This window comes from Ailuropoda melanoleuca, chromosome 1 (assembly GCF_002007445.2).
Source record: "Ailuropoda melanoleuca isolate Jingjing chromosome 1, ASM200744v2, whole genome shotgun sequence".
NCBI lineage: Eukaryota > Metazoa > Chordata > Mammalia > Carnivora > Ursidae > Ailuropoda > Ailuropoda melanoleuca.
The window spans coordinates 175,428,109-175,453,075 of NC_048218.1; the positions used below are offsets into that span (position 1 = coordinate 175,428,109).

The window sequence follows — 24,967 nt, forward strand, 5'->3', positions numbered from 1 at the left end:
TTTTCTAATTTTGAATGGGTTTCAAGAGGTGGAGTAAGTAGAAAACAAAACTATGGGCTATTTCCATATAGATGTCCCTGATGATATCTGAAACATAAATATCTAACATTCATCTATCCAACATAAGTACTTAGTAGGAACAGCCTATTAGAGTGGTCAATGTACATATATCTCTAATCTTCACAAGTTCTTGAGAATTAAACATTATTGTCCCAATATTATAAATGAGCAAAGTGAGATTTAGAAAATTTGAGAAACATACCCAATGTGATTCAGATACCAATCAGATTTCAATCTCTATACTCTTTACTTTCCAATCTCCAATCCAGATGCTGGCCTTAATGAGTCTGAGCCAATGGTTCTCAAACTTTTTGGATATAGGACTCCCTGACATTTCTAAAACTCACTGAAGATCCCAAAAACCTTTTCTTTGTACAACATGGATTGTATCTATGAATTTATGCCATATTAAAAATTAAAATTAACAACTTAAAATATTTGTTAATTCATTTAAAAATAACAATAACGCAACCACTACATTTTAACAAAAATAAAATTTTGTTTAAAACAATTATATTTTTCCCCCAAATAGTTAAGAGTGGCATTGTTGCAAATCCCTTTCATGTCTGGCATGGAAGCAAACTGGATTCTCAATTCTGCTTTTGATTTAATCTGTCATTATGTCACATGTCCTGTAGTCTCTTTAAAAGTACACTGTACATCCATGAGAAAATGACAGTAAAAAAGGCAAATTCTTGGTATTATTGCACAAATAGTGTTGCTCTCATAGACACCCTAGAAGGGTTTCAGGGATCCATCAGCGTTCCCTCAACCACATTTTGAGGGCCCTAGGTTCCAAAGTATATTATTGATATTGCATATGTATTATTTCATAAAATAAAAATTCAGATATATAATATAAAATTTGTTTTCTACTATAGAGTTTATCACATATCTCTCAAGCTCCTGCTCCACCTAACATCAGAAAACATAGTCTAGTCATTTCTAGATAAACTTAGTCATTTCTGGGTTTCCTCAGTAATTTGTTTCACTTACATTCACAATTTCATGACTCTTCATCCTTCTTCTCCCTGAGGTGAGGGTTACATGGTGAGAGGCAGTCCACACAGCAGCCACAGGACGGCAGTGGGAGGCATTGGATCTGCAGTGCCCTGCTCTGGCATCATCCAAGTCTCTGGGAAACAGCATTTGTGCAATCTGGTTTGCAGAGAAGTAATTATCGATAGTCTTATTGGCCTCCAGTCATGCACTCCGTGCTGCCATTTTGTGCTGTGTCCCCTCGCCATAACAGAGAGGTATTTTCAAGCACTGGCCTCTCAACCACCTTCCCTGCCTTGGAATGCTAGAAGTTCCAACTGCCTCCCTGGATCAATGGTAAATTGGGGGTTATTACACCTTCTTTGTCTTCAGACACTTCTCGTAAACATCTCTATCCTACTGACGCCATGTCACTTTAGTGTAGGATACATCCATGAGATTGTTGCCTCTCAAAATTCCAGAAGTGGGAGGTTCAGCTCTTCCAATGCTGCTACTATCACACCATAGTCATGTAGGACCATGTACGCTTTTATGTAAGTCTTGCCATTTTCCTGGCTTTCACCTAGACAGTGACGTTCAAATCTTCACCTAAAGGGAATTCCTATCATCATCCCTCCCACGTCTCAGCCTGAAGAGGAAAGGAAGGTAGGTATAGGACTACCATGTCTACTGATTCTTGCTTTTAATGCAACTCCCCTTTTAGCCAAGCAACACTTAGTTAACATTTCGATGAGATCATCTCACTTTTTAGCTAATTTCATTCCAATCTATTGTTTAAGTTTTAAAAAATAAATAAATTTATGTACTGGTATTTTCAGAGTTTTACTTTAAAAACTCAAGACCCTTTCTATCTCATAGAGTGCCAGCTTCTTCAACTCAAACATCTTGGATTTCAAGACTTTTGCATCAACTGTAAATTTCAGCAGCCTACTTAGAACTCAAAAAATAAGAATTTGACTCTTCTTTAAGAGCTTAACTCTATTCTCAGACATAAGACTGTAAATGTCATAAGCTTCAATCTACTTTAATAGGAAAAAGGGATTTGAGTATTAAAACTATATGCATACACACAAGTACATAATGTTAACAAAAAAGGATTTACTAGAAAAAATTATACAGCTTAATGTATCAAAAGACAATCCGTTCACATTTGCATAATAGCAGATTCCACATACATAAATGTAGTCAGTTGTATATGTTATATTAATTATGAAAAGGAAACACTGGTTTTATTGAGAAATTTTTTAATATTCTTTCTCCTCCTCCTCCCTCTACCTCACTCTTCATCTGAAAACATTTGAAATATCAAATAACGCTGCCTACAGAACGTCCTCTTGTAGGATCCTAGGTGGTGAGATAGCATAGGTAGACATGAATTGGAGTGGTGAGAACCACCATTTAAGAAGAATGTAAAATTAAGAATAGAGCAGAGCTTTATATTCATAAGCAAGGGAGATATGAGCCTAGAATATCTCTAATATCAAAAATAATTTTTGATACAAAAATTTTGATACAAACAAACATATCCAAAACCCTCTAGATTCTCATTTATAAATACTCAAGTAAAATCTTGACAAAGCCAGTTGCGTAGTTACAAATATCCCCTCATGACCAAATAGGATCATTCACAAGAATGCAAGAACATAAATTTAAAGAATATCTATTTGTGTAATATATTCACACCATATTAACAGATAAACACAAAACACACCTATTGTTATCTTGATTGCTGCCTAGTACAAAGGCTCAAGAACTTAAAATCTAAGCTCCACTTTAAGATAAACATTTAACAACCAAATACCAGAAAAGCCTCTTAACCAATTGAAAATAAAGAACACTTCTTTAATTCCATATGAGGAGCCAAGGGAAATATTACATTTAATGGTAAATAGTAAAAAGGTTACCCATGAAGGTCAAGAGGGAGGGGAATGGAGGTTTTAGTCAAAGAAGAAGGAAAGAAAAAAATGAGAAATAATAAGGTTTTGCTTGTGCTTATCTAGAAAGACAGACACAATCAACTGAAATGGTACTAGAATGAATCAGAACATTCAGAAATGTGGCCAGAATCAAAATCGACATGAATGATTTTCTCATACACAGAAATAATCGATTGCAAATTTTATTAGGAAAAAAAGATCTTTGGAAACACAGCCATACAAATCTATGGAATAAGTAGGAATAAATCTAATGTGCAAGAAATGTGCAAGAGTAATTAAAGAATACTATAAAATTTTACCAAAGGGCATAAAAGTTCTGAAAAAAGAAGACATACCATTCATTCGACCAAATATTAAACCCCTACTGTGTATCAAGCCCCAAAACCAATTCCAGATGTCTTAAAGATCTCAATAGAATCAACAAAACTGTATAGCTACTAGAATAAACTGTGCGAGAACAAAGAGAAAGTGAGAAGCCGGGAATGAGACCACTTGGGAAACATGCTAATGAATTCCGTTTTCCCTGAGTTAATCTTTAGCACCATCATCAATAGAAAACATTTTATGAATGTTTTGTGAATGTATCCTAAACATGATACTTTGTATTAAATATAAATAACAGTGGTTGCCTCTGAAAGGTGAAATTTAATATTGTCATTTTTTAAATTGTCATATTTTCTACAATAAACATGGATTTTTTTAAAAAACCACAGTGAAAAAAATACAAAAAATTTAAACATACAAAATGTAGGTGATAACACTAATGCATAAAATAAGTTTGGTAAAATGGTTTCTTTTCATAAATTAATTAGGAAAATAAGTAATTTATACACTTTGAGTCTTTTGCCAGAGGTACTGGACATGGGCAAAGCATTATTTCTTTTCAAAACTCTATCTAAACTGTATCATTGAGCAGCATTACTTAGTTTATAGAATGCATGTACATCCTCTTAATTAGTAATTCAATATTTTTCCAAATTTTCTTGCTTTTCTTCACTTCCCTTCATAAAGTTCCCCCAGTGTACTTAGAACCATTTAGAAAAAAAAAAAAAAAAAACTTCAAGTCAAAAGAGAAAAGTAGTTAAAAAACAAGGAAAAACAAAGAAACAAAAAAAAAAAGCCCTTAAAATCTACTCACTTATAAGATGTACAAAAATGTTACTGACAATAGGTTTCCATTTTTCAACCAATACAACAAATGTAATCTGTACTCAGTAGAAAACAAATCATTCTCCATGGGAGGAACGATCCAAGTATACCTAGAGCAATTTTTTAATTAAAGAGAACATACATACAGAATAATCCACTTTAATTTTGCTTCATATTTCTAAAATTCACATTTAAGCTTTAGCAATAGTATTCTTTAAGTTATTTTTATATCAACAGATCTTCAATTATATTTATCTGAAAATATCTATTTCTGCTAGAAAATCTTGCATTTCTTAAAATATTTGCTTTCATGAGTATGTAATGATTATCTCAAAAACAAACTCCAAAGGACAACAATTAAGCCACATGGGGTACAACATAGGCAGAATTTATAGATTTAGATACACGCACTATATGTATACTCACACACACACACACACACACACTTAAAGCTGTATATTAAGTAAAATATAATCAGCTATAAATTAAATAGACCCAAATTCCTTTTTAGACTAACAAATTGAACTCATTCAACTCATTTACATAATGCCTTACTTGATATCAAATCCAGAATATTCCCTTTTTAACCCTGAAAGTCTGTAGAATTCCCATACACACAATATTTTGAGAAAATTAATTTTCTGTAACAGCTGAGATAAAAATTCTTGTTAAAAAAAATAAAACAGAAAAATTTGACATTTTTACAGATTTTTTTTTCAGGATTTTAAATACAAACCAGGAGGTTATCATAAACTGGTACAGTACTGCATGAACATACGACCTTATCTTTGCCATAGGATTAATTACTAACTACTTCAAGAAGGAGATGTGAACACAGACTGGGCCAACATGATATTTAAAGGGTTTTTTTTGTTAAATACACACATCTGTGTCTTTCTACTCAAAAACTGACAAGATCTAAGACACATTTAAAATCTTTTTTTTAAATACCATGCAGCAATGATCCCTTAGAGGCAGCAACTTTAGATGGTGCTTAAACAATGAATTTTTTTTCCAACAATAACAATTTTCTTTAAATTCATTTACAAAACCTCACCACACAGCATGTGGCATAATTTCCTGGTAAGCAACTATAAAGTAGAATTAACTATCCTCAAATGACTATGAAATTAAGTCAGCCATATCAGATTAAGATGACCATAAATGCAGTTAAAAACATGCTAATTTACATAGCCCCCTAACCATGTTTAATTGCCACATTAAAAATCCTAAACACATTCCTTTCAAAAGCTGGTCTGTGCTTTTACAAAGCAGAATAGTGTCAAGTAAATTAACTTGTTTTGCCTGAATGTTGCACTTGGTTTTTTTAATTTATATTACTGGTAACATTCACCAGCTCTAGCTATTAGGTCTAAATATTTTTATTAAATGATTAATACAATGACATCCATCAAACTTATTTTCACATCCATCAAACTGATTTCAGTGAACAATGTGTTAAAAAAAAAAAACCCTCTTAGCCTTTGGCAACATATGTTATTGTCCATTTCTATCTGGTACCTTTAATCATCTGGGACATTCTCATCTCCCCATGAAGAAGGAAAATAAAGGCAAAGCAAAGGAAGTAGCCAGCACTGAAATTATTTCTATATCACCCCTACACCATGACCACCCTACCTTCCTCTCCTTATACTCACCAATCTCTACAAGGCATGAAGACCCCAGTTTTCCACCCTAGGTCTACCCAGACCTTTTAGACACCCTAGCTCAGCTCCGGAAACCCATTCTCTACTGGGCTGTCAACAACTCATCTTTTAGATTCAGAATAAAAAACCATTTGGCTTGTTTTTGTTACACCCTCTGGGTGTCTGACTCTCTAGAATAAACTTCGAATTATAGACCCCAGTATGTTTAGATTTGCCTTCCTTTCTAAACTACCCTTTCATGTTTCGTCCCTTGCACCATAGACACAGATGCATTACCTTAATATCCTCTATTCCCTGTCTCTTAAAGACTAGGATACCACCCAGAGTTGAGGATAAATTATGTATTCCACTAGTTACTTAGGCAACCCCAAAGCATTAATCAAAGTATCTTCTTCCATTGTGTACTATATAGAATCTTCAACAGGCAGCAGAGCAGAAGAGACAAAAGTGATTGCTTCTGACATGCCCAGGGAAAAATCACAAAGCATAAAATTATATTGGTTTCCTCCACAACATAATACCCTTTGGTTACCATAATGCCCTAGCTCTGGAGTTAAGCAACCCCAAAGCATCCACACATGGCAGCGAAGCAGTAAAGATCTAGACTGACACATTTCAACATACACAGTTTCACTAAAAGGCTCACTTAGCCAATTCACCAGATGACTCCCATCCCCAAGAGAGCTACGCAAGGGTGAAATTTCTATAGTTCTCACTGTAGAGGTAAAGTCTAGAAAAAGACCAGTTCTAACTGTTGGCCTTGTGCTCTTCTAACAACCAGATACTTGGAATTGGGGGAAGGTGAAATCTCTTTTGAAATCTCTTTTAACATAATGAAGATTATCACGAATGAGGACAGAAATCAAGAAAGTAAAGGAAAGAGAAAATGCTGTAGATTTAGTTACCCAGGGATAATTGCTATCAACATTTTAATACATTTCATTTCAGTCATTTGTTCTATGTGTAGATTGGTTGCTTGCACTCCATTTCAGCCGTGTTCTTTAATGCATGCCGTCCAGACAGCTAGACAGCTAAGCTAGAAAGCTGAAGTTCACTTCCTGAACTCCCTGACCACTAGACTGGGGCACACAATCCCGCTCTTGCCAAGCAGGCGCAATGGCAGGACTGAATCAGAGTTAACAGGCAGGACTGAATCAGAGTTAACACAGTGAGGAAGAGGCCAGGCTGGCTGCTGCCGCCTCTGCTGTTTTTACTTAAAAAATCAGAGAGAAATTTGATTTCTCTGCAGCATAGATCCTAATGTCCAATCCCTATTTTCATGAGTAGCAAGAGCCAGGGCCAGTCATCTGTTTTACTAAATGAATCATGGCAGTGATAATGTGGTCCTTGACCAGCAATTATGAGGTGGCCTCCTAATTCTCCAGATTCCTAAACACGGCAGAAACTGCAGTTTCCTTGTCTGGCCACCTTTGCAATGCACATCCCCTTCCCCAACAGAAACATGCTCATTGGATGTAGCAATAAATAAAGTTTTATTGTATTTGAACCCGTGGACGCTTTCATGTCTTTGTTCTAGAAGTTAACGGCTTCCTAGTCAGTAAAAGAGGAAAGAGGGAGGGAGGCTAGAAAACACTGAAAAAGATGGTCAGATCTAGATTATTTTACAGGATTTATGGAAAAAAGATTTTCCTGAAGTTTGGAATTCTTTTTATCATACAACTACTTTGGTACTGATTTCTCTGGGACAGAAATGTCTGTTCACAATTTCTATCCTATTGAAGCTTATATTCTTATATACCTTGTAATTTTACTTAAATGTTTTCAGGTTAAGATTATAATTTTGTCATAAACCTCATTACACATCCAAGAGTTAAGGAAAAAAGTCTTCCATAATACATGAAGCTAAAATCAAAGGCAGACAACATCAAAATAACACATACATAAAAAATGTACTCCCATTTTACTATGTGCATGTGAATTATGATGTAGCATTTGTGACAATATTTTAAAGCAGCAGTTCTCACAGCGTGGGTCCAAACATCTCTCACGGTCCCCAAGAACCTTTCAGGGGTTCCACAAGGTCTCCCTTTTGCAAATATATTATGAGTGTGAGGGCAGATTTTTCTGCATATACTTCAGCCAAAAAAAAACATATCACAGCAGATTGGATGCAAAAGCAGATATGGGAATCCAGCTGTTTCTATTAAGTCAGACATTAAAGAGATTTATAAAAATGTAAAGCAGCACTACTCTTCTCACTAAATATTTTTGTTTCAGAAAAGTTATTTTTCACAAAAAAATACACTTACACTAACATGATAGATTTATTGTTTTTTAGTGAATTCAATACATATTTTTAATTTTCTCAGTTTTAATCAGTAATATGCTAAATACTGATAAAACAAACCCCTGTGAAGTTCTTTGGGGTCCTCAATTTTTAAGAGTTTTTAAGAAGTATAAACAAATTAGCAAAATCCTGTAACACTGCCAGAATTCCTTTTAGGAAACAATAAAGCCTATTTAAATGTAACCAGCTTTCTGAATGTATAAAATACTAGGCAGCCTTTCTAACTGCTCTAGGAGAAAGAACATGGGACTGAATACATGGATTTAAATACCAGCTTCACAACTTACTACCTAGGTTGGCATCTGGTCTCTATTATTCTCACTTACACCAATATGACAAACTCAACAGTAAGCATATCAAAACTAAAATCACTGCATTTCTCAAGCATTCTTGAACATTTAATTACACAGGATTATATAGAGTAATTTTTATATAATTATAGACATTAGCTAATTTGATTATCTGGGAGTCTATTTCCCACTATTCACTGTTCAGAGTTACAGATCCTATAATAGCAGTTGCAGCAGAGCTGAGTATGGCTGAGGCCATCACAAAACTTTTTTCTGGCCCAAATCACATCTGCCTTGCTCCCCCAAGTCTCAGCAAAATACTCATTTGTTCAAACGCCGGCACAGATCCAAAGATTTCTTTCTCAGGACAATGTGGGTGGTATCTAGGGATAAAATCTAGGGATACTGCTACTGTTCAGGGAGGAAGAGTCCCTCCAGAGAGCCATCTAGAACACTCATCTTTGACAGTAGAAGATTCATTTTATTTCACTTGTTTGTCAGGCATTCAAATCCTAGGAATACCCTCTCCATTACTAACAATATAACGAGCTCTGGCAGAGCATGGTCTCCTTTTGTCATCTAAATTTACAAAAAGTCTTCTTGAGGAAAGTAAGAGAGGTGAGAAAAGTGAGAAGTTGCTCTCACGCAAGCAATCGTCTTCATCTGATTTTTCTCCCATACTTTGGAAAGAATTTTCTAAAACTCCGCAATAAACTTTTTTAGTTGACATCGAAAATTTCTCATCACAAGTTTAAATGGTTACAAAGGCTGTAATTTCCAGTATGTTGTAAATACTGCCCTTTTTTTTTGGTTTTTTTTTTTAGTTTAATAATATTTTTTAAATTATATTATGTTAGTCACCATACAGTACTGCCGTTTTTAAACAAAAGAGTTACAACACTTTTTTAGCGGTACCAAAGAATCTCAATTCCACAGTAATTTGGTATACATCACCATCCATTTTTAAAATGCATTCTTTAAGAGTAACAAATTTTACATTGTTCACTTCTATGCCTGAGCTCATTTTTTTTTCTCAGTTCCCCAGAGAATTTCACCCTCATGTGGGTTTGCTCTCTACTGTCCATCACACTGACCCTTCCTAAAACACTCTTGCCCCACTTACTGCCTGCTAATTCTTAACTGTCCTTCAAAGCCCAACTCAAGCACCTTCTCTTCCAGGAAGCTTTTCTGGATGCCACCACCCCTACGCGTGCACACACACACACACACACACACACACAATGGGGAAAGTTTTTTTTCTTTGTACTCCCACAACACTTATTTTATATCCAAATCATTTCTTTAAATGTCTTTCTCCCTAAATAAATAGTAAGCTCCATGGATTAACAAAATAAATGGCATAAAGCAGGTAATGAGTATTGAGTCCAACTGAACAAAATACAATTACATTCTTAATCACAAGAACTGGAATAGCCCTTGCAATCAGCATATTTGCTTCTCCCCTGATCTTATGTTTTTGGTATTTTCATGTTATCTGATAATTTTTATGTTTTGATTTTATTTTGTTGTGGTGGTTTTGCAGTTTTGTTTTGTTTTGTTTTTGAATTTTCTACCTCAATTCTTTTTGCAATTATGCAGGGTACAAATACATATATAGAGTATGGTTATGTGATTTTGATGAAATTGTAATCTGTCTCAGACACAGTTTCTCTATATTAATTAAATAGTAAGTAGAAGATCATGTTAGGTAGGTAGTAGGAAATTAGGGATGCATGTGAAAAATTATATATAAACTATAAGCATTATGTACATAGTAATTATTTTTATTAAAATCATATCCAATGTGCAAAAATTCTAGTGATTAGAACTTTAAACCAACAGGGAATGCCTTAAGAAATAAGACAGACTTTAAATGATTATTAGGTCATAACCCTTCTCCTGCTGAACTTTGAAATTTTAATTCAGTATAATATTAATATCCTGGAGTGGCCTTTGCACAATTCTGTATTTCCTTCATTTGCTGTACTTCAGAAAAGATGTAGAAAATAAGTGATTGTTTGAAATTGGTCAGCTTCTGAAACAGGAGCTGCTGTCATGAATATTTCATTTATTGAAAATATTTTCAAGCTTATCCTTTTCAACAATCCCATATCATGCTTTATTTCCCCTTCCTGTGACAGGTATCACTGCTAATCTCATACAGCTGCTCATTTCCTACCTCACCAGAGCAGTTACTGGACGTCCTACAACATGGCAGCCAATCCTGACACTCACGAGGAATATACTATCACAAATACATAAACGACTACAAATAAAGCAAAGAGTATTAAAACATCATAGGTTATGAAGGAAGCATCTTAAGTCAATAAATAACCAGGTTGCTTGAGAACAAAAAGAAGAAAAAATCACCAACTGGTTCAAAACCACAATTTAATCAATTTACAGAGCCAGTAAATCCAGTAACCAGATTTTGGGTTTTAATCCCATTCCTCACTAAAATGAACCAGGACTCCTTTGGGGGGGGGGAAGGCTGACTCCAAGGCTGGCAGAGAAGGCACACCATATCCTGGAGCATCTGATTATGCCAGAAAGTACAGAAATGATAAGATACCACAAGGACTGAGAATTATAAACCACTGGGGGGAGAGGGGAATAGGAAAATAATGAATATAGAAGGAAATGGTGAGCAAAGGGAAGGTTCACAGAGTAGAATGCTGAGAACTGACTGGTAAAAGTGGAGAAGCCGCTGGCATTAAAATACCCTCATTCTGCAACCGCTCCAATAAAGCCTGGTTCAGGCAAGAATTATCAACAGGTGCTAAATCAGGAGGAGAAATTTCCTTTAGGAACAGAATATATGCATGGCTTCAAAACGTCTCAGATGGCTCACCAAGTAACAAGGGGGAAATTAGTAACTATAAAATGGAGAAACTAGACAACACCTTAACCAGGTGGGCAGTGAGTGCTTCCAGATGTAATATCTGAAAAGAAAACATCACTGACAAAGTATTCCGCCTGGGAAGGTATAATCTGAATGTACATCATGAGGAAATAGCAGATTTATCTCAAATGACAGGTAAACTATTCAGAAAAAGAAGAGGTAAAATATTGTATTCTTCAAATATACCAGTGTTATAAAAGACAAACAGGCTGAAGGATTATTACAGAACAAAGAGACTAAGGAGACAACGATCAAATCCAATACTTGGTCCTACACTGGATCCTGTGCAGGAGAGAAAAAAATTAATGCTTCCCAAGTACATTATTGGCTGCACTGACAAAATGTGAATATGGATGTTAAGTGAGAGATTATATCAATTCTAGATTTACTGAAGTTAAAAACTATACTATGGTGATATAAGAAAACACCATATTCTTAGGAAATCACACTTAAATATTTAATGGTAAAGGAGAACAATGACAGCAAATTACTCTCAAAAGAATGAATATATATTCTGCGTATGTGTGTGCATGCAACATTTGTGCGTAAGTGTACACAAAAGTATAAATATATGTATACAAGTGTACAGGTGTTCCTTGTACTATCGTTACAACTTTAATTTAGAATTATTTCCAAACAAAAAGTTTAAGGAAAAAAGCAGGGGAACGGTAAACACAAAATTCAGCAAATGCGGAGTCAGAGGAATCAGATGGGGAGGAATCAGACGGGGAGGTGCACAGATGGGCATGAGGGTATTCATGGTCCTGGTGACAGGGGCATGACTTCCACTTCTCAGGATGCTTTGTAACTATATATATGTGACAGATATTCTTACGTGTGCAAAATAAAACATACATAACATTAGAAAGGAGAATGAAGGAAAAAATAACGCTCTGTAAATTGTTTTATTAATTCCTTCAAAACTACATAAGATATGAAAAGTCCTCACAATGCAAGCACAATAGGACATAAACTACTTAGTATTCCTAATGCAATAACCATCAATTTGTTTTTATTACACTGGGTTAAAAATGTAATACTGGTTTTAGGCCCAGTTCTTTAGTTTTCTTTCTTCTTCCTCATTTAATAGGACCTTTTTCCCTCAACTGGTTTTTGTCTTCTTTAAATGTAACACATAGTACAGTTAAGTTCAATACAAATATTGATTATAGTTAATATATTGCTAAGTGCCAGGAACCATGCTAATAAGCATTTGATCTATATCTTTAAATTTTACAATCACTCTTATGACAAATTGTGTTATTTCCCCTCTTTTCAGTTGGGGAAAAGCCAGGAACAGAAAGGTTAAGCAACTTGCCCAAGGTTACACAGCTAGCAATTGTCAGACTTAGAACGTGAATGCGGAGAATGTCACTCCAGACCTCATCCTCGGAAACACCATGCTTCACTGTGTCTTTATTACCTTCCTGAACTTAATATTCTGACCTCAAATCGTCTTGCACTGAAAACACAGGTAAAATGCCCATATATTACTGTAAATCCAGTACTTTCAGCCAGTAGGGAAAAAATAAATTATAGCTATTACTTCTATTCAGTGTGGGAAGAAAATGCTGTATTTAAAATTTAGAAACTAACACTGCCTTAGATTTGAATTCCCCTGTTTCTTCCTCTGACCACTCATGGGGGGAGGAGGGGGGAGGTGTTTCTGAGTAATTGAAATGCTACCAGAGACAAAGCAATGAATAGAAACACTATTAAAAGATTCTCAATCTATATAGACTAGATAATCCACCTTTTCAAAATACTTAGTATGCTATTCAGAAAAGGCTGATTTTGCTAGATACAGAAAAAGAGACTTCTAGCATGGTATGGTCATTGATAAACAGGGGCCATAAGTCATTTTGTGGCTGCCCGGCATCCAGGCCCCTTCCTGACAGCACCTCAAGCCCCTTTTGGGGAACTTTCTACCCTACCCTGCACTCCTGGTGGGAGCATACATCCAAGTACATACTCTCCAACTGTGGAAACCAAACGCATCCCTTGGAGGCCGCTTCCAGAGAACTTCTGCTCACTCCCTGGTGTAGGTTGGTGGGCACATAATCCAAGCTCAGACAGTCAGACACAATCTCTTGGGACTTTGGTATAGTAAGCAGAGTCCATGCACATACTAAAGATATAGCTAGAGTTGATTCAGGTCAGTAACTGAGCCTGGGTATTTTTGCTGAGCCTTCCTGCCACCAAGACCTTCAGAACTCCCTGTCTCCCCTCTGTTCCAAGACTATGCAGCCTCCCTTCAATCCGGAGTGAGCTCCCATCCCAGATACTTCTAATAAATTCCTTTTTTGCTTTTAAGTCAGAGTCTGTTTCCTGTGTGGGCAATGAGAATAACAATAACAAAAGTGATAAGTAGATAAAATAAAATATAAAGGCATAAAAGGATAAAATTATCTAATTAGCATTTCTTTGAACGACTTTTATTATTCTTTTTTTTTTTTCTTTTCTAAGTAGGCTCCATGCCCAGCGTGGAGCCCAACGCAGAGCTTGAACTCACCACCCTGAGATCAAGACCTAAGCTGAGATCAAGAATTGGACGCTCAACAGACTAAGTCACCCCGGTGCCCCTTAAATGACTTTTATTCTTATCCATTGGTTTGGTATAGTGGAAAATAATGTTGGCCAAAAATGTGAAGACCTAGAATCTTGTCCAGGTTTTCCACCAGCTGGCTTTAACATCTAAAGTTGAAATCACTCTTGTTTTTGATATCTTTTTTCTCACCTATACATTAAGGTGTTTTGAACTGCAAGTTTTCTTGGATTCATAAAATATTATGTTTTGTAGAAAAGATCAGAATTTTAATAACAATACCAATAGCATAGATCTTCTTTCAAGAAATCAGCACATGGATGCTATTGAATTTAGTATTAACCATTCTTTTAAACAATATTGTTTTCCACACAAATAAAATGTTACTGTAGTTTCTAACATGACAAACAGAAATCACATAGTTTCAGACTGTTTCCCTAAGGGAATAACAGCCCATGCCTCAGAAGATTTATCTGTAAGAAATACACAGATATGAAATGGCACTGCTCAGTAAATACCATTATATTTACAAGATCACAGGCAAAGCAATGCATCTTCTATAAATTCTTACATTTTCTAATATCACACTATTCTCCTGAAATGTGCTTTCCTTCTTGTTTTCCAATGTATAATGCCATCCTTACACAAAAGTTTCAAGTTTAAGAGAATAAATAATTCCTTTTAAAATTCATTAATGGTTTGATAGACATGTTTGCTAACTGTATATAAAATTGTCTGGTTCACTTATTAGGTAATATTTCCTTAACAGTATATGGGCTCAATTTTTCTAAAAGACCTACAATATCTTGTATCAAAGTCAGCCAAAATTTTTAGAACTGGCATTAACCATGGATTGGTGAGGATCTAAAATACCAGGGGAGGGCATATCATAAAGTCAACAGTTTCAGTATGAAACCAAGACAAGGGACGCCTGGATAGCTCAGTTACTTAAGCATCTGACTCTTGGTTTCAGCTCAAGTTATGATCTTACAGTTGTTAGATCAAGCCCTGCATCAGGCTCCAAGCTCCGCACGGAGTCTGCTTGAGATCGTCTCCCTTTCCCTCTCCCTCTTCTTTTGCCCCTCTCCCCACTCATGCTCTGCCCCCTCAAATAAAAAAATAAAATCTTAAAAAAAAAAAAAACCAAAACATCCACAGTAGATTACTAGTATGAATTCTTTAAATGTTAAAAAGTGGAGCCATCCTCAAAAAGCCATTCAAACCAAGAAGACCAACAATCATTAAGTCAAGTCTACAAAATAATGGTTATTTAATATTAACATTTAGCAAACATTAACTGCATCTGAAAGCCTATGAGATTTTGTTTCTGTCATGAAAGTTTTATTTCCCTAAACCTAAGCTTGAATATACTATTTGTTACTAACTCTCAACACAATTCAAAACACAGGGAACTCCATCTATCTTGTGAGTCACTATGCTAAATTCCAGGGTAGCAAAGAGGAATAAGAATTGCTCCCTGCCTTAAGGCACATACGGCCATGAAAATGGACTCAATATAATATGATAAATGCTAGAAAAGAGATGGCATCTAGTGCTATCTGTCAAAGAAGCAATTAATTCTGTTTGGGGGCAGAGAAAAAAACTACAGAGAAAAAGTGATATATTAAATCTTCATTTAAAATATTAAAAATATGAATACTAAAACTCTTATCTAAATAATGAACTTCATAGCCTGTCATATCTGAATTTAGACCCCATTTCTCTACCTTGGTGACCATATGAAACTAAGCAGGTGGTCTGGAAATCTAGAAGGTAGCCCCCATTCTGGCGCTCACTAGTTGTGATCTTAGGCAATTCACTTCACCTCTCTGGACCTCCATTTCCTAATCTGTGATGGAAGTCATGGAGTTTTGCTTTAATTGTTTTAATGTCCCCTCTAATTCTAACATGAATCTGTACTTTACATCAAATTATAGAAACTTCCATCTCTGTTGGAGGTCTCCACTTAGCAAACATTGAGTACCTACTATCTGTCAGGCACTGTTCCAGGCACTTGGTATGTTCTAGTGAAGAAAATCAGCCAAAAATCTCATGGAAATGATACAGAAAATAGCATTTGAAACACTTTTAAAATGCTTTGCTGTCTCCTTCTTCATACATCATTTCCCTGTGAGTTTTACATGTGTGCGTAAGACATTTAACACTGGGAAATTTGAAATAACTATGGACATTAACACACAAAGAGAAATTTATAGATGAAGTGTAGTTGGCAACCTCACCATCGAGATAGGTTTCTCTAAATCCACACCAAGTCGGTGCATCTTAGCGACTTGACAGAAAGGCAGTATGTTAATGAGTTCTCTTAAACCAATTCAGTCTAGAGACATCTTTTCTTCTTCATGTAAGCTATCAGATAGTTTCTTGAGAGCTACAACCAGGTAAGTTTTATTTCAAGATACATAAAATTTGTACATGGTAAGAAAAAATAAACACAAAAACCTACAATCTCCTTTCTTTTACAGAGATTCCACTTCCCTGTTATTTTTCAGCCTTGTTCTAGACCATCTATTTTATTATACAAGGTCTTTATTTGAGAGTTAAATATTATCACTTGTCAAAAACTGATTTATTATTCAATAAGCAATTGTGAGACATCAGCAATTTCAGGCAGCTCCAGGAAAGAAACTCACTCTGAGTATGCCAGGAAACTCAGAGTGTTGAAAGGATACAGGATGAGGTGAGGTAGGACAGAATCTACCTGCTCTCAGAATACACAGTGACTGGAGGAGGCACATGGAAGCTCAGTCTTCCACGTTTGGACTCCTCTTCTCCATGTGCTCTTTCCTTTGCTAAGCTACTCATTTCTTGGCATGCCCTTTCCCATTTTCTCAGGGCAATGTCTTCTTCACAGCTGTGACAGCCTCCTGGATTCTGCTGCCTGCCTTCTCTCAGAAATTCTGCATACTTCTGCATCATTCTATGCATTACATCCCTTTCCCTACAAGGCAAGGTCTTCCTGGGGCTGTGGTCACTCTCCTGTATAGAGCAACCCAGTGGAACAGAGTTCTCATGCCCAGCCCCTTCGATGACTGTGTGCCTTTGCTGCCTTTCTATAATCAGTGATAAAGATAATGGGGGTCACGTGATTTATTTTTTTTTAAACCTGATATTATATGCATTAGTCACTCTTTAAAAGATGACTATGGCAGGGTTGCCTGGGTAGCTCAGTTAAGCATCTGCCTTTCGCTCAGGTCATGATCCCAGGGTCCTGGGAGGGAGTGACGCATCTCCCTCCTTGCTCAGCGGGGAGCCTGTTTCTCCCTCTCCCTCTGCCCCTCCCCCTGCTCATGCTCTGAAATAAATAAATAAAATCTCAGGAAAAAAAAAAAAAGGACTATGACACAGTATGTACCACATGGTTTCTAAGACACACCATAACTGTTAGGCACTTTCCACAGGCTGTTCAGAACTAAAGATACTGTCTCACCATAATGACTGTTTATACAAAAACTTAACTCACAAGTCACACCACAAAGTTAGGCCATTTCTTTAAAGACACAGGAGGCAGGTATATATGACATATACTGGAAATTTAAAATTCAAAATATTGTGGAGAGGTGGGTATATGTGTATGTGTTTTGGAATAAACAAGCTCAGCTTGGGAAACTACTCTTTAAAGCAAAACAAAATAAACATCTACACAAACAAAACACACTGTGAAACATCTACTTTGAAAGTTGAGCCAGTCAGCATCAAATGTGCACTGCAAAACATCTTAGACTTCAGCTAGTCAACCATAAGGGATCATCTTCAGGCTGTGAAACTCAGACTACATTAACAAATGGCCACAAGTCTGGATGAGAGAGCAATCACCCTGGCAAGTATCGTTCAAAGCTTCAGCATCCCAGTTTCACCAGGGAGGGGCAGGAGCACCACAGAACTGCTGGCCTGGCATGTCTGTTCTGGCCTCATATGTAAAAGTTCCAAGCAAACTACAAAACAAAACAGCAAAGAAAACTTTGGAATAAACTTGTTTTACGGTGAATACTTCTGCAAGAAACTGGAGATGCATGAAAAAACGGACACCCATCTCTTCTTGTTCTTTCTGCAGGTGAGTGGGCAGAAAGTGTATCTGTGAGGTGACAGGAGTCACCTTAGAATGAAGCAGGTGACAAGGCAGGCAGAGAAGAGATACACGAGTGGGACTTCGGTGACACAGTCAAGGCACCAATCAAGCCTCACCTACACCTGACCCAGCTTATACCAGCACAAAAACCCCCTGGAGTTTTCACACTTTGTATAAGTGCCTCCTTGGGGCACTTGGGTGGCTCAGTTGGTTAGGTGTCTGTCTTCAGCTCAGGTCATGATCCCAGGGTCCTGGGATTGAGCTCCACGGCAGGCTCTCTGCTCAGCGGGGAGTCTGCTTCTCTGTCTCCCTCTGCTCCTCCCCCAACTCATGCACTCTCTCTCTCTCTAATAAATAAAATATTTTTTAAAAAGTCATTGTCTCCTCTGACTCCTGGGTCTCCATCAGCATAAATCAAAAAGGAGAGGCCAAAGAACTCCAGATAGGACCACCCCTCCTCAGCATGTACACAGCCACAGGCAGGAGGAAAACCTGACAGCCAGCCCTGCCTCTCCCTCAGCAGCCCTCAAAACCTTAACATGTTTATAGTCCCAGAGATTAGCAGAACTCATCTTACTATGCCTTTATTTCTCTTTTTCATCAGCTATCAGAGAAGCCCCAGACCCAGGTCATGTGTAATTTCCAGATAGCTCTGTAGGCAGTGAGACAACCCCAAAGTCACCAGGGACTTTCCCTCCCTCATACCTGCTTTATGCTTTCCATGACTTCTTGTAAATGTGTGATGCACAGTGAATTCTGTTTATCAGTTTCTTCCATTAAACTGTAAGCCCCATGAGGGCAGAGATTTTTGTCTTTTTTATTAACTTCTGTATCCCCCTGCACACTGAGAGTACTTTCACATTGTTCAGTGAAGGACTATCCAAAAGATTTAAAAACAAGAATGCTGGGATGAGAACAAGTTTTCTTGTTTGTTTATTTGCTTTTTCTAGACTTCACAGATTTTAGTCTTTTGGGAGTAAGGGAAGGGATTGGACTCATAATACATTGAATCAACATATTCAACACACATAAACACTATCAAAAACTATGTTGATCTGGAACACAGCTCTGAAAAGAGCTATTTTGGCCTCCTTTTACTTCTATAACAACCCTTCATATAAAATATAAACATTCTCAATTTCAAAAATTCAAAAATTAACAGCTTTCCTAATTACCTCTAAAAGGTTTCCATTGTTCACAATATATATTTCAGAACCAAGCACATATAATCATTTTAATGAGCATGTCTTCTATCTTTGATATGGAATATTTTAAGACTCTAATATATTCATAAGCATTCTAATTTTCTGAAGTGTTAAAAAGGTATAAACAATCCCTGTATTTGCCTGAATGTGTTCAAAACATAGTTCTATACAAAAAACCTGCACAAAAAGATTAATACCAGTTTTATTCATAATTGCCAAAACTTGGGAGCGACCAAATATTCTTCAATAGGAGAACAGATAAACAAACTGTGGTATATCAATATAATGGAATATTACTCAGTGATAAACAGAAATGAGCTCTCGGGAGATAAAAAAAAAAAAATAAAGGAATCTTAGGGGCGCCTGGGTGGCACAGCGGTTAAGCGTCTGCCTTCAGCTCAGGGCGTGATCCCGGCGTTCTGGGAGAGCCCCACATCAGGCTCCTGTGCTATGAGCCTGCTTCTTCCTCTCCCAGTCCCCCTGCTTGTGTTCCCTCTCTCGCTGCCTGTCTCTTAAAAAAAAAAAAAGTCATATTAGAGATAAGAAAGACCATGTACAATGTCAGCTTCCCACTTAAACTGATAGGTAAATGAAAATTTACAGTCTAGTCAAAGAACTTACTAATGAGAGTATATGAATTATTATTCCATTTTCCAGGATTACAGTTGTTATAGGTATTTAAATACAAGTTATTTTACAATGGCAAGATAGGCTGTGGTGCTTACAAGGTGAAATAAAATTTCAATAACATTGCACCTAAAACAATCTCACATTAGATGGCCGCACCTCAGAAAAACAGTGTGCTATTTCACGGAGCCAAAAAACAAAGTTCCCTTATCGTGTGAATATAGTGGAAGGTAATCATGCCGAAGGGCAAAGAGAAATGCCAGTCATTTTCTCAAATAATAATAATAATAGTTAACAATACATATCTGAAAGCTTTCAGCTTCAAGACAGAAAATTCCAGAGACATCAAAATGGCACATATTATCAAACTATAAATAACAAAATTGTTTAACATGTAAATGCAAACTATTTGCCCATCGAATAAACAGGAACTCATTTTAGAAGGTAAGAAAAAGTAGCAAGTCAGTTCAAGTTTGGAATTTTTAGATGAGAGGCAACTTTCTAAGTCAGGACCTTGGTTAAATATTTCCTAACATTCATAAGAGCATTTATACATCTACAGTAAGTTTAGGTAAAAAACAAAATCCATATATATATATAGCAAGTGGCAAGTCTTCTCCGCAGATAATTTAGTATTATGCATTATCTGAATTAGAATCCTGAGTAAATTACTAAACGAGGGTAAAAATAGCTCCATCAAAAACTTTTCTGTGTGTGTTCCTCAGCATAAATTAACATGAAAGAATTAAATCATCGCTAATTTATTTGTTAGGAAAAGGTGATACTTTATTATTTCACCTAAGTAATTTGAAGGCACTTCACCATAATATGTCTTTTTGTTAACACTTATTCAATGGTATATTTATTAGCTGTCACATTAAGGCCCTGCCAATAGAGTTTTTAAATATTTATTAAGCAACACCTCCTACGTCCAAAATGAGATTGTACTTAATATCCTCAAAGAATCTGAAATAGCATATTATGTACTTATTGAGTCCTACAATATGCTCCAGCCAGATAATGATCTTTTGTCAGAGTAAGAGCAATCTTGTCATGTGGGCCTCCTCACACAGACTGACAGCAACACTTAGAATGTAATAAAAGCAAAACTACTCACCTAAGTGGAAGTGAAAGGACTAGTTCTAACTGTTGAGATTTTTATTTTTCTTTAAAATTTTAGCCCCTTGAAATCCAACTTCTTGAGTTAATACACAGCTATTAAAAAGCAGCAGACTTTTAATCAATACCTTTACTAACAGCTGTTCCCCAGGGTCTCTTAAATATAAGCACCAGAGTTTTGCAAGATGGAAAATACCCAATTAGGTTTTCCTGAACCAATTTAGCTTGTCCAGCTATTGAGTATTTTGACAATAAATATATTCACACTCTTGAGTTTGTGAGAGAAAATTAGCCCCTTAATTAGCAGTAAAACTAGTCTAGAAATGAGCCATCTGGCTTATCTCTGACATACTCTGAGATTGTATCATGTCATCAGAAATTTTTTTTTAAAACCAGGCATAAATTGCTAACCTCAAAGTACAAACTTCAGCTCCCTTCATAAAAAGTAACAGAATGTTTCTCTACAGTATTTGAGTTGATTCTAAGTGAAAAACATCAAGTTCTCACTGCTATCCATTTTCCACATTGCCAGAATAAGAGAACAAATCTGAGCTCCTCATTCAGATTTAAGTAGATCTGGGAATAAAGAAAACCTTTACATCACCCAGGCGCTTGTATCGTAGCCAGCCAGGGCTAAGAAAGCACCGCACAAACCATTGTAGCTAATTAATATTGATGGTTAAAATGATGTCTTTGAACCCACATGAACAGCTCTTCTGGACTTGAGTCAGTCAATAAATATATATTGAGTACACACATTACACCAAGCATTGGACTTGTCACCAAAAATAAATAAATAAAATAAATAAATAAATAAATAAATATTTAAAAAATATAGAAGGAGATATATGCGGGAAAAAAAATTCAGTGCAACCTGGTAAACACAGTAATAGACTTACGTGTTATTCATGAAATAAAACAATTTTGAACTTGTGTTCCAGTTTTTCACAGGTATAAATTTAGATAGACACAGAGATTTCAGTATAGCTATAGGCAAAAATATGGGAAGACATACACACATATATATACATCTTGGTCACAATGTAAAATACGCTTCTTACCTGATATGGCCAAAAAACCTTGAAAGCCACAAGAGTATGAAATTTGCCTAAATAACTCAAGGCAGGATTCATGAAGGAAACAGCATCCGGGTTGACACTGTATGAACAAGTTTTTTCAGGAGAACGATCAGAGGCTTCCAGACAAAGAGAATAGGGTATATATAGGTTGAGGACACTGAAATGTGATTAGGGCCCCATGTCAAAATAATATTTTGGATATACTGAATCATAAGATGCATTATTAAAATCAGTATCACCTCTAAGTTTTTTTTTTAATGTGGCTAATAGAAAATGTAAAACTACATAGATGGCTTCAATTGGACAGTAACAGTGGAGATGATGAAATGGAGGGAGGAAATTACGCTAGCAGTGATGAGGCCAAAGTCAGGCTTATGAAATAGCCACAGTGAGAGAAGATGACAACCTAGTCCAGAACAATAAGAATGGAGAGGAGTAGGACAGAAAATTTCAAAAGAAGAAAGCCAAGTAGAAGGACAGAACTTGGTGACTGAATGGATGTAAGGGATGGGAGAGAGGAAGTCATATATTCATTCATTCATCCAAACATAACACTGCATGCCAAGGATACGACAGGTACCATGCTGGTTGTGCTACCGTGAGCTAAATGAAAGTCTGAAGTGCTTTTCAACATTCTGGGCTGAGAAATGGAGTCAAGGTTGTTATCACACACCAAAATAGCAAATAAATGAGGCAGAACAGCTCTGTTATCATCATATGTGTCTATCATCTCATTCTTGGATATTCTTCCATTTATTTTCTTCTCTCTTCCAGGATATTTAATGGAGTACCTGGGAAGCAACTGGATGTCAGGAAAATGGTCTAAGCTGAAGTTTGAGAGTTTGGAGTTATTAGTATATAATTGGCATAATAATTGGCAGCTGATCCTTAGGAGGAGTTCTGATTACTCAGGGGGAAGCTATAGAGCAGTAAGGGCCAGGAGTCCAAGGAAGAACACTAAGGGCACTTAAAAGGAGAGAAAGGGTAGAGAGCCAGTTCACTAACTGGGGGAGCCAGATACAAAGGAGAAAAACCCATAAAGCGTGGAGTCCCAGAAAACAAAAGAGAAGAATGTTTTAATGAACTAACATTCAATAGAATCAAGTAAGAAGACTAGCTTCAAAGAAGCACTGAAAAATGATTAACATCTGGCAAGTCAGAGATTGACGACCTTCATGAAGGTGATCCCAGCAGAGTGATGTGAACAAGCAAGGTTGCAGAAAGCTGTACAACACAGGGGAGGCAAGGAAGTAAAGAGGCCAGGTAGAGACACCTGTTTCTAGAAACCTACTTGCAAATAAAAGAATGATCAAGCAGTGAGCATAGAATTAAGGGAGGGTCTGAGCCCTTTCATCTTTATGTTTTGACTGGAGAGAAACTTGAACATGTTCAAAAGCTCAGAAAAGCAATTAGGGCAGAGGGGCTAGTTCAAAAGGCAATAAATAATTAATGGAACAAAGGCCTAAGGGGCTGGGGAAAGAACACAGGTGCACGGGTAACTTTGAACAGGAGAAAGGACACCTCTTCCACAAAGATGGAAGGGAAGATGGCTTAAGAGATAACAATCAATTCAGACGCAGGTAAAAACCCTTTCTGTATTAAAATATTACTCAGGTTATAAAGTCATCACTGGACTCCTTGGTTAATGGTAACTACAAATGATCTAATTCATACGTACAACAAACTGTTCTAAAGCCAAAGGCACAGATTCATCACGTTAAGGGCAAGTTGACTTCTGTCTACTCCATGGCCCATGATTTACTATGCTCTAATACAAAAAAAAACCTGTAAGAAGTGATTATCATTAGTCTCAAAGACGAAAGAAGGGAGAAAACGTATCCTAATGTGTCTTGGGTTTCCTCTAGGATTTCCACCTATGTGCACGTGGAGTGGAGGGTGTGGCACAGAGCCTTCCTCCTCTCCGCATAAACCCTTACTAGCTCCTTCCCAAGGGAAGAGTCACAGCTATCACATTGAGCCACAGTTTAAGCCAACTGGTGGAGTTACTGTGCCTTAAAGACAGAAACCCAGAATTCTCATTACCTCTATTCTTAATGTTTCTGGCTTCAGAGCCTAAATGACATTTGAGCAGAGACACAAATGGAAAGGAAGAGAGCCAAGGGGTTGGTGTTCTAATCTGAACTGTTACCCAAATCTTGGATTTCTACTGTTTATGTTCTTTCATATACAGCAATTTGCCTTTAAAGAAGACGTTGGATCCAGCACGAGATGCAGCACCAAGATGAGTGAAGAGGAGAACGTGCCGGCAAGTCCATGCCAGTGTAGAACATGTAGGGGGACAGACGCTGGATGTCCCTGCACCACTGGTTCACAGCCAACAGCAAAGATAAGGAACACAAAGTCGTCTTCATCAGGGACTCCTGGATCCAGCTAATGCACCAGTGCAAGATCTGGCAGAAGATCTTTTCTCCTGGGCATGCACTTAACTTTGGCATTGTCAGTGACAGCACATAACAGGTGCTTTAGCAGCTGGAACAAATCTGGCCCAAGACTATAGGGGTCTGGGTGAGTACCAACCACCACAGGCACACAGCAGAGCAAGTGACTGGTGGCATCAAGATCATCATGCAACTGGTGAACCAATAGCAGCTCCAGGTCTGGGTCTTTGGTGCTAGGCCTGCTTCTCAGGGGCCAGCACCCTAACCCACTTTGAGAGAAAAACTAATGGGTGACTGAGTTGGTCCAGGCAGCATTGGCTGGCCACCCACAAGCCCACTTCCTGGATGTCAACCCTAGCTTTGTGCACTTGGATGGTACCATAAGTCACCATGGCTTCTATGAGTACCTGCATCTGAGCTGCCTGAGCTACACGCCTGTCTGTCAGGCCCTGCACTCCCTGCTTCTGCATCTGCTGGCCTAAAACCAGGGCCAGGGTGTCCCCTTGCCAGAGGCTACACCCTAAGCATCCTCTTTCCCCAACATTAAGTTCTCGTTCCTCAAAAAAAAAAAAAAAAAAGGGGGGGGGGGGGGGG

At 37.0% G+C, this 24,967-nt stretch overlaps 1 protein-coding gene and 1 pseudogene across 6 annotated transcripts in view; one reads left to right on the forward strand and one right to left on the reverse strand.

Moving 5' to 3' along the window:
• IMMP2L (inner mitochondrial membrane peptidase subunit 2) overlaps positions 1–24,967 on the reverse strand; it is an 816,344-nt gene that overhangs the window by 657,575 nt on the left and 133,802 nt on the right. The gene's annotated exons all lie outside the window — the stretch shown is intronic.
• Positions 24,217–24,897, forward strand: LOC105235766 (annotated as a pseudogene).